This window comes from Chrysemys picta, chromosome 3, assembly GCF_011386835.1.
Source record: "Chrysemys picta bellii isolate R12L10 chromosome 3, ASM1138683v2, whole genome shotgun sequence".
Classification (NCBI taxonomy): Eukaryota; Metazoa; Chordata; order Testudines; family Emydidae; genus Chrysemys; species Chrysemys picta.
In genome coordinates, this window is record NC_088793.1 from 105,251,630 (window position 1) to 105,259,956 (window position 8,327).

The following is an 8,327-nucleotide window of genomic DNA, read 5'->3' on the forward strand; positions in this document are numbered from 1 at the left end:
CAACAAGGGGAAAGGACAGTGAGAAATGAACCAGGTTTCATGATTGCTCCTCACATCAGGCCCCAGTTACCACCAGTCTGCTAAGTTTTCCACTGTAGCAGTTGGTGTCTGGGTGGTCTGTTACCTCAACCCTCATTCTTTTGGTGGATATCTTTTTCTTTTTTGATGATACGTTGCATATGCAATAGAGGACACGGATTTCCCTGCACCAAGGAGTAATGCAAACTTTTGAGAATATTTACATGCATTTGTTTGTACTATGTAGTGCAACATGGATAGAGCTGGCTGGAAAATGGGAAAAAAAGAACAAATTACATTTTGTTTCTGTTTTTCATTGAAATGTTCCAACCAGCTATAACCCCTTAAAATGCATTCTCTGAAAACCAAGCCCTGTACTTGTATATAGCCATCATATGTCATCATGGCTATCACTGGTTGACTCTGTGGCGATCACTGATTGACACGAGGGCCTAATCACTTGCGGATGGGAAGGGGAATAAGTCACACTCCAAATTAGTGCAGCAGCACCATGTGATCCTTTTCTACCTTTGTCTTGTGGTGTGCTGCATGTTTCTTGAGAACGTTTGCTCTGGAGGATCTGGGTGGTGCAGAGCCAACAGCCTGGAACATTTACCGTCAGGTGACTGACATATAAATCATTGCTTGACCACTGACGCACACATTTGGGATGATGTGTGCACTTAGCGTGACTCAACTTCCTTTTGGTCACACACATCATCCTCATGTGCAAAGCTCTGCAAAATGGTGAATAGCCCTTGAAAGTCAGTGTGTGAAAGAGCTGCCCAATGTGGATCAGATTCATCTCTAAATGTTATTCCTGATTATTTTGAACTAGAAACCCCGATCCTGGACCCGTTGTGCTAACATTGCACACACACACATATGGAGTCCCACAGAGTTTATAATCTTAGTATGTGATGAGAGAAAACAGGTGGGTACAATAAACAAATGGGGGAGCAGCACAAGTAGCATTGAGACTATTATGATTAGCATAACAAGCAGCAGTCACAGTATACCAGCTGCCTAGCCATTGTCAAGTGTTTTGTAGGCAGTAAATAATTTCATGTATGTATTACTGTCCACCAGATTTAACAGGAGCATGAAGCCACATGTGAACTCTTCTTTTTGCTTACACCCTTGCAGTCAAATGACTTGCTGTATATTTGGGTTTGGGCCACTTGTCTTGAACCAGCCATTCAGACTCACACTGGTACTGAAGTATGTTTGTCATATGTAAGTTTCTTTGTAAAATTCCTACGCTGCTTTGGGGTCAGCATATCAGCCCATGTTTTGGGAGGTGAGTTATCCATTTTTCCTGTGTATGCAGCCCAACTGCCACTCTTTTTCTTCTTTAATTGTGCAACAGACCAGGAAAGCAAGGTCTTTGTTCTGGACTCACTTTTATCGTCTCCTGTCCCAGCACCACGTCAGTGGTGCTGACTGTGATAAGCCTAGTTACCTGATTACTTCTGGGTATGTACGTTGCATCGTCACATTGGGTGACTCAGACCAATTCCATCTCTGTTTTAACCATTTTTTTTCCCTATAAGAAACACAGAAATGAGGGATAGGAAGAGAGAAGACCAAAGAGACCGGAGAGCACAAAGTGCACAAAATAGGAGTGTAAAATGAATCCCCGCAACAACAACCCTTGAAGAGCGACAGTTTGACAATACTGACCCTTCATATATTTGAAATCAAAGTAAATCTCCCACTGAATTTGAATAGCAAAGGATTGGTCCTATCTATCTATCTATCTATCTATCTATCTATCTATCTATCTATCTATCTATCTCTTCTTCTAGCCTTAGTCTCATCTATATGGGGTCAGCTCTTCCAGTCCTTCTTTTCCATTCCAGTCTGTCTTGAAGCAGTTCCTCTGAAACACCACAGCTAATCAAAGCTTTTTTGTATGATAACTATCCAGCTAGCGTTGGGTCTTTTGACCCTTCTCTAACACTCCGCTTCTAAGTTGAACACCCTCTTTTCTATATATTCTTCCAATCTTCTTTTCACCCAAACCATCTAAGCCTGGATTCCCTCAGCTTTTCTATAATTGGCACCACCTTCTCTTTCCCTCTATTTCATTCATTCTGAACATGGACTATCCCAAGTGTCCATCTTAACATTTTCATTTCCACTATATTCAAGATCTGCTCCAGTCTCTTCCTTAGTGCCCAACATTCAGAGCCATACAAAAGTGCAGGCCTAATTACCATCTTGTAGATCTTACTTTTCTATTTCATAAGGAATTTTCCTATCACAGATCACTCTGCTCACTTCTCCCCATTTAGTCCATACTTTTGCTGTTCTGCTTATAAGTTCGTCGCTGAGTTCATGATTATCCTTTACTATTGAACCTAGGTACTCAAATTTCTGTACATTTGGTAGTGGCTCCCCCTCCTCGCTGCCCCCCCCCCCCCCGACTTACAGTCTTGTTGTCTTCCTGTAAGGTATCATTGAATCTATAGCCCTTATACATTGTTTTATTTCTGCTGATTTACATGCCATTTCTTTCGAGTATGTATTTCCATCTCTCTAAATCTTCTTCTCCTTTCTCTTTGTTCTCCCCCACAACCACTACATCATCTGCAAAAAGCATGCACCAGGGTACCACACTCTGGATGTTTTCTGTAAGTGCATCAAGCACCTACATGAACCCAGTGGGCCTTAGTGCCAAGCCTTGATGAACTCAAATCTTACTAGAACTGTTCAGTTTCTCCACCTGGCCTTATATGGATATCTCTGGAATAAGTAGTAGCAGTGTAACGTTCTCATACGGACCCAAATGTATGTCTCTGCCCTGACCTAGACATGCTGGACCATATTCATGATATGCTATGGTTTATAGCACCTTTTTTCTGGCTCCCTCAAATTGCAAATTACACCATCTTAGTGTCCATAATTGCACCTTTTGTGTCCTTTCTGAATATAACCTAGTGACTTTAGAAGAGCCCAGGGAAATTAATAAGTGTAATTTACAAGATGTGAGGCCAGGAGAAGGTATAAATATTTTCCACCTTAGACTCCACTGACTCACTTCTGAATCTGCTCACTATCTCTAAAGGTACAGAAAGGACTATCAGCAAAAGTGCTTATATTGGTTTTTCCATCTGCATTAATTAAACTTGCTTCAGTGAATGTCTTGTCAACACAGAAAAATTTGCTCTTGTGTAATTCAGCTGAGCTCAAATTAACTCAGCGGGCCATAAAGCTCTGATTTTTTTCTGATGATGTCAGTGAATGGGATGGGACAAAGAACAGCCCATACTGCAGTAACAGTTACCACCACATGTAAGAGGAACAAACTTCCAGACTTTATTATTAGCTCAGATGTTTAGTTCTGCTTATAAGATTTCCCCCTCCTCTTCTCTCCCTAGTGATTTTTTGAGGGTTTAGATACCTTAATTCCCGGAAGAAAAACCTCTGAAGTATTCAGCCATCCTAGTCAGTCAGTTCAAGAGCTGAATGAACATATAAAAGCAAATATAAATCATTCAATGATTTCAAGAAATGTACATTACTAGATCATGATTTCCTTGAATTTATCCATAAGTCAAATTTACTAAGTTACTTTTTTTCCTACTCTCTGGGCTTGATCACAGACAATTGGCAGCAAGTATTCAGTTTTCAGTATTTAAAAATCAATCACTCTTGGTTAGTTGTGATTGGTCACATAAGTCAAACAATATTATTTCCATTATCTGAATAAATGAATGTCTCTCTTAAACTCAGAATAAGAGGTTGACTGGAGCTTTGAATCTCTCCTGGGGAGGCAGAAATGTAAGGGGAGATTAGGAAAATTTAGAAAATTGTAAGTCTCGATACAGCCAGATAGAATTTGGCCAAGACATGATTTTGGGGCTGGGGTGGGGTTAAGGCCTCTGCTTTGCTGACTGGGTATAAAGTTTAAATGTAATTTCTTCCATAACATTCACACAAAAAAACTTTGTGAATTCTGAAGGGTACAGTAATACCTCGTGTGGCTGATTTAATTGCCTCTGTGCCAGAGCTCTGGAAAGGGGCTTTGAGAAGACCTGTCCACCCTCTGTGTTAATAAGCAGTGTCCCATTTTAAATAAAATATGCCATTTCTGGTGTGACTACTCAAGCATGCGAGCTTAAAGTTCACTTTCTGCAACCTTGTGCAATTGAAACCTGACCACTCATATGTTTGTGGGAAGTGAATTAAACAAGGGTGGAACAGCAAGGCCAAAAGCAAGATCATTTTTAAATTCTAGTGAATGATCACAGTAATGTTTTCAGGGTATGATCCTAGCTGTAGTCGATACACAAAGTCCTTTCATTGTCACAGGCATTCCTGCTTAAAGAAGGCCATTTCATCATCAAGGAACAAATACATTTTCTATATGTCATGTATTTATTTTTTACCTTCCTTTCAGAAAAAGGTTGTTGGAGGGGTGGGATTTGGTGTAAACTGAGTTTTACAGAGTGGTGTGAAGACACAAAGGGTTCTTTGTTAGCACTGCAATCTGTCATGCAGGAAGGCTGTCATAGAAGCCTAGAAAAGGAAAACAATGAAACACAACAGTTATGTTACAGAAAGAGACTTTAACTCACCTTGGGTCTGCTCGGCTTTAGCTTTCCATGTTGGACCACCTGCCAGGAAATGTGTGGCAGGCTGACCCTCCCCAACTCTAAATCACTTCTGAGAGGTAGAACTTCATATAAAATGAGATGGACGATGGGCCTGGTAAAGAAAGAGCAGAGATTTATAACTATACAATATTTCTCTCTTTGAAAATTAAATGGCACGTTAGAGAAAATAAAAAGGGGTCCACTGAAAGGGGCAATCCCATGCATGACCAGTTCAATATTTAGGACCTAGTGGACGAATGGCATAAGTATATAAATTAAAGGAAGTTATTGTTTTGTAAGATAAGAGTTACAAAAATGAAGGGAGTTCTATGCTTCTCCAGGTCTTCAATAGAGTTTATGTCCTTAAAAAGAAAGACTGAACAATAATCTCCCATGCAGGGGTGTGTGGCTGGTATTTTAACAGACCCTCTGTAGAAGTTGCATCCACAATGATGAAAGAGAAGGAATTACAACATGATCCTCGTGTCAATCTGTAGGGACAGCTTCATTAGATTCAACCCTGAGCTGGTTGCACGAAAGTGATTTTGTCTGTAGAAATATTGGATAAATGAAGGGGCAGATGTTATCCTTGGAAACGTAAAAAGATGTGAGATTTTCAAGGGTAGATGTGTACATCCTCTGGATTTTGGTAGTGTGTCAGAACACACGATATAGTTGCTAAATGACATCTTACCTAATGGAGAGGAATTAATGGGCACTTTCGGTTCTGAAATCACAATATTAATATCTCAGCCATAGGAGTTACTATACCTACAGCAGTTCCTGAACACATTGGCCCGGATCCGCAGCTGGTGTAAATTGGCACAACTCCTCTAAAGTCAATGCAGCTATGCCAGTTTTCATTAGCTGAGGATCTGGCCCTTTGTCTTGAAAGATATGGGATAAAAAAAATCTGTCGTAAACTACTGAAGTTTGGCTTACAAAGTCCCAACAAGTTAGCTCTTTATTCTTTATCAGGGAAGTCTGCACACAATGAAAACGTGGACAAGGGAAATTTGCACAGCATTTAACTTAGGTCAAAAAAACAAGTAATTTGTTAAGTGGCAAGGGCACCAACGCGTGCCATGTCACGCTGGATTTTCTTTAAAAATAAAAAAAATAACAAAGTTAAACTTTCAGTCAACCTGAAAATATTTGCTTTTTATGGGGGCAGTGCGGAACGAATGGGACAGCAAATCTTTCTTCAGTGGTCCATTTTCAGAGACTGAAAAGCTCTATAGAGTGAGTGGGAAGAGAAGGAAAAGGAGGGGTTGCAGAGAGCAAGAAAAGATGGGGTGAAAGAGAGTAAGCAAAAAAGGAAACAGAAAAGTGAGGACAAATGAAGAAAGAAAGAAAGAAAGAAAGAAAAGGCCAGTAAGCACTGAAGTAAATATGGTGTTATCAGAGGTCACAATATTAAAAAGCATAACAGGCATAGAAATCAAAACTGACCTCTCCCATGACTAGGCTAATACATTTTTGATAGTCAATATAACAAATTATTTTAAAGAATCATTCAGCTGCACAAAAGGAAGCCTCTGAAATCAGCCAAAGAAAGAAAGAAAGAAAAATCAAAAGTCACACAGAGAGAATCCAGGAACAAACCACAAAACTGAAAATTCCTGGTGTCCATGAACAGCTAACAGGAATCAGTTCAAACCCAAAAGGCCAGGGTGTTCTCTATTTTTAACAGGACGATTTCACACCATCAGATAATTAGTTCATATTTGTAGAATGTGTGACATTCTTGGATCAAGTGCAAATGATTTACTTCTTAATTATTGATGATCTTGACTATTCACAGAAAAGTCATAATTTTACTGAGCACGTTCCAAAAAGGAAAATATGCTGCGAGGAATCTAAAAAACTGAATGATCATTTTAATCTAATAACATATGCTAAGAATGTTTGCTTCTAGCTGATCATGATTTTTTAAACTTTTTTGTTTATGTAAATTACCCCCCCATACACACACTCCCTGGCTCAAACCATTTTTTCAAAAATGCACTCCCTTTCTCTTGTCATTAACGAGCTTGTTTCCGTTATTTCAATGGGCTTTTTTCTTGTTGCCCCACATTACTTTTTCCTGTTCCTACCACTGCACAACAGACCTACCCTCTCTAAGCAGGCATTTCTATTTACTTATTTATTATTAACTTCCCTCTCCCCTTTATACATGCAAGGTCAGAACAGGCAGCTGTAATCTATTTATATGTGAATGCACATTATTTCAGCTTTTTTTTGTTCACAGTAGCTGTATTTTAGATTTAACAGGGGTATATACATTCTGCATTTTTGCACAGTGCTTTTGAACTGTCATTATTTTAATAATTAACAAAATAATAGAGTAAAACAATATTGTACTTGTAATCTCGCTCTCTCTCTCTCTCTCTCTCACACACACACACGCGCACACACACACACACACGCACAGTGAAAGCAGGACTGCTGGATAGTTTTGACCTCCAGTGTCCGCAAAATGAGCAATGGACAATATAGAAGGTTGGCTGCTTCTATACAGACCTGCTTTTGTGTTCTTGTCCGGGGCTTGATCCTTGGAGCCCTGTGCGCTCAGTGGATGCCAGGGAGATAGATGTGATCTGTTAGCCTCATCCAGAGCCGGCAGCTGAGCCACTTTCACACAGGGAGGCAGGTATGGCAATGCCTGGGTAATAGATGAGAACCCATGGGGAGCCCTTGACTATGGAGAATGAAAAATCAAAAGAAACCATATTGGGCACAGATACAAAAGGAGTCCCCTGTTCCTTTTCTATCCTCCCTTGTTCCTTTTCTCCTCTTCCTTACTAGGCTGTAATGAATGTGGAAAACTGCTTTCCCTCTGGAAGTATTCGCGTACACATAGGCTCCAGATGCTATTCTATGCAAATACTTCCACTGCTTTCCTGCCCGAGAGCATTTCATGTTAACCCTTCTGCTGATCCATGGGCTGTTTTTCTCTCTCCATATAGAGTGTGTGTGGGGAGGGGGGGCGTTACTTCAAATACATCATTTTTTCTCAAGGGGCAGTTTTACATACCATATAGTGCATTTTGGTTCACCAAAATTGAGGGCCCAATGCAGCAGTTAACAAATTTCTGGTGTTAAAGTAAATATGACACTTTAATCATGTCACCTCCTGGGTCAAATTCTATCATTGTTGATACACACACAGCTCCCACTGAAATCAGTGCAAGCTGATAAACCAAGGCAGAATTTGTCACAATGTAAACAATAGCTACAAGAGTTTTATAGATTTTCAAAAGCTCTGGCTGGTCTAAGTGATTTCAACTGAGTGAAAGGAAAACACAATGCAAAAGAACTCTAAAGAACTCCTGTCAGGTACTGAGTGACATTCAACTTCTGTTGACTGTTGATAGTTAAATAATACAGAAATTATCAACCACTTATTGTTTGCCACCACTTACATAATATAACCTCACAGGGCTTCCTAAGATTATTCTTATATCCAACAGGAAAATAAAAATCTGAAGAGCAGCATGCCCCCTCTAATGTGTTCCCTTTAAGCTGAAACTCCTATCCTAACTAATCCTTTAAGTTTTTGAGGAAAAGTAAACATATTTGCTGAGGTTTTGTAGCATGCTACACATTAAACTATTTTTATAGCTATTCTCATTTATAATCACCCAGTTTGGAACAGTGTCTGGTTGTGATGATACCCTCTTCTCTGGCATTCACATACAAGTCATT

The 8,327-nt window shown here is 39.7% G+C and overlaps 1 long non-coding RNA gene across 1 annotated transcript; it reads right to left on the bottom strand.

Annotated features, from left to right (window-relative positions):
• Positions 1-3,367: 3,367 nt before the first annotated feature.
• On the bottom strand, positions 3,368-7,521 carry LOC122173573 (uncharacterized). The gene is made up of 3 exons (XR_010599249.1): positions 7,143-7,521; positions 4,602-4,731; positions 3,368-3,485 (listed from the first exon to the last, which is right to left on the bottom strand). It is a non-coding gene; the product is annotated as an uncharacterized LOC122173573 (long non-coding RNA).
• Between the last annotated feature and the right edge of the window lie 806 nt (positions 7,522-8,327).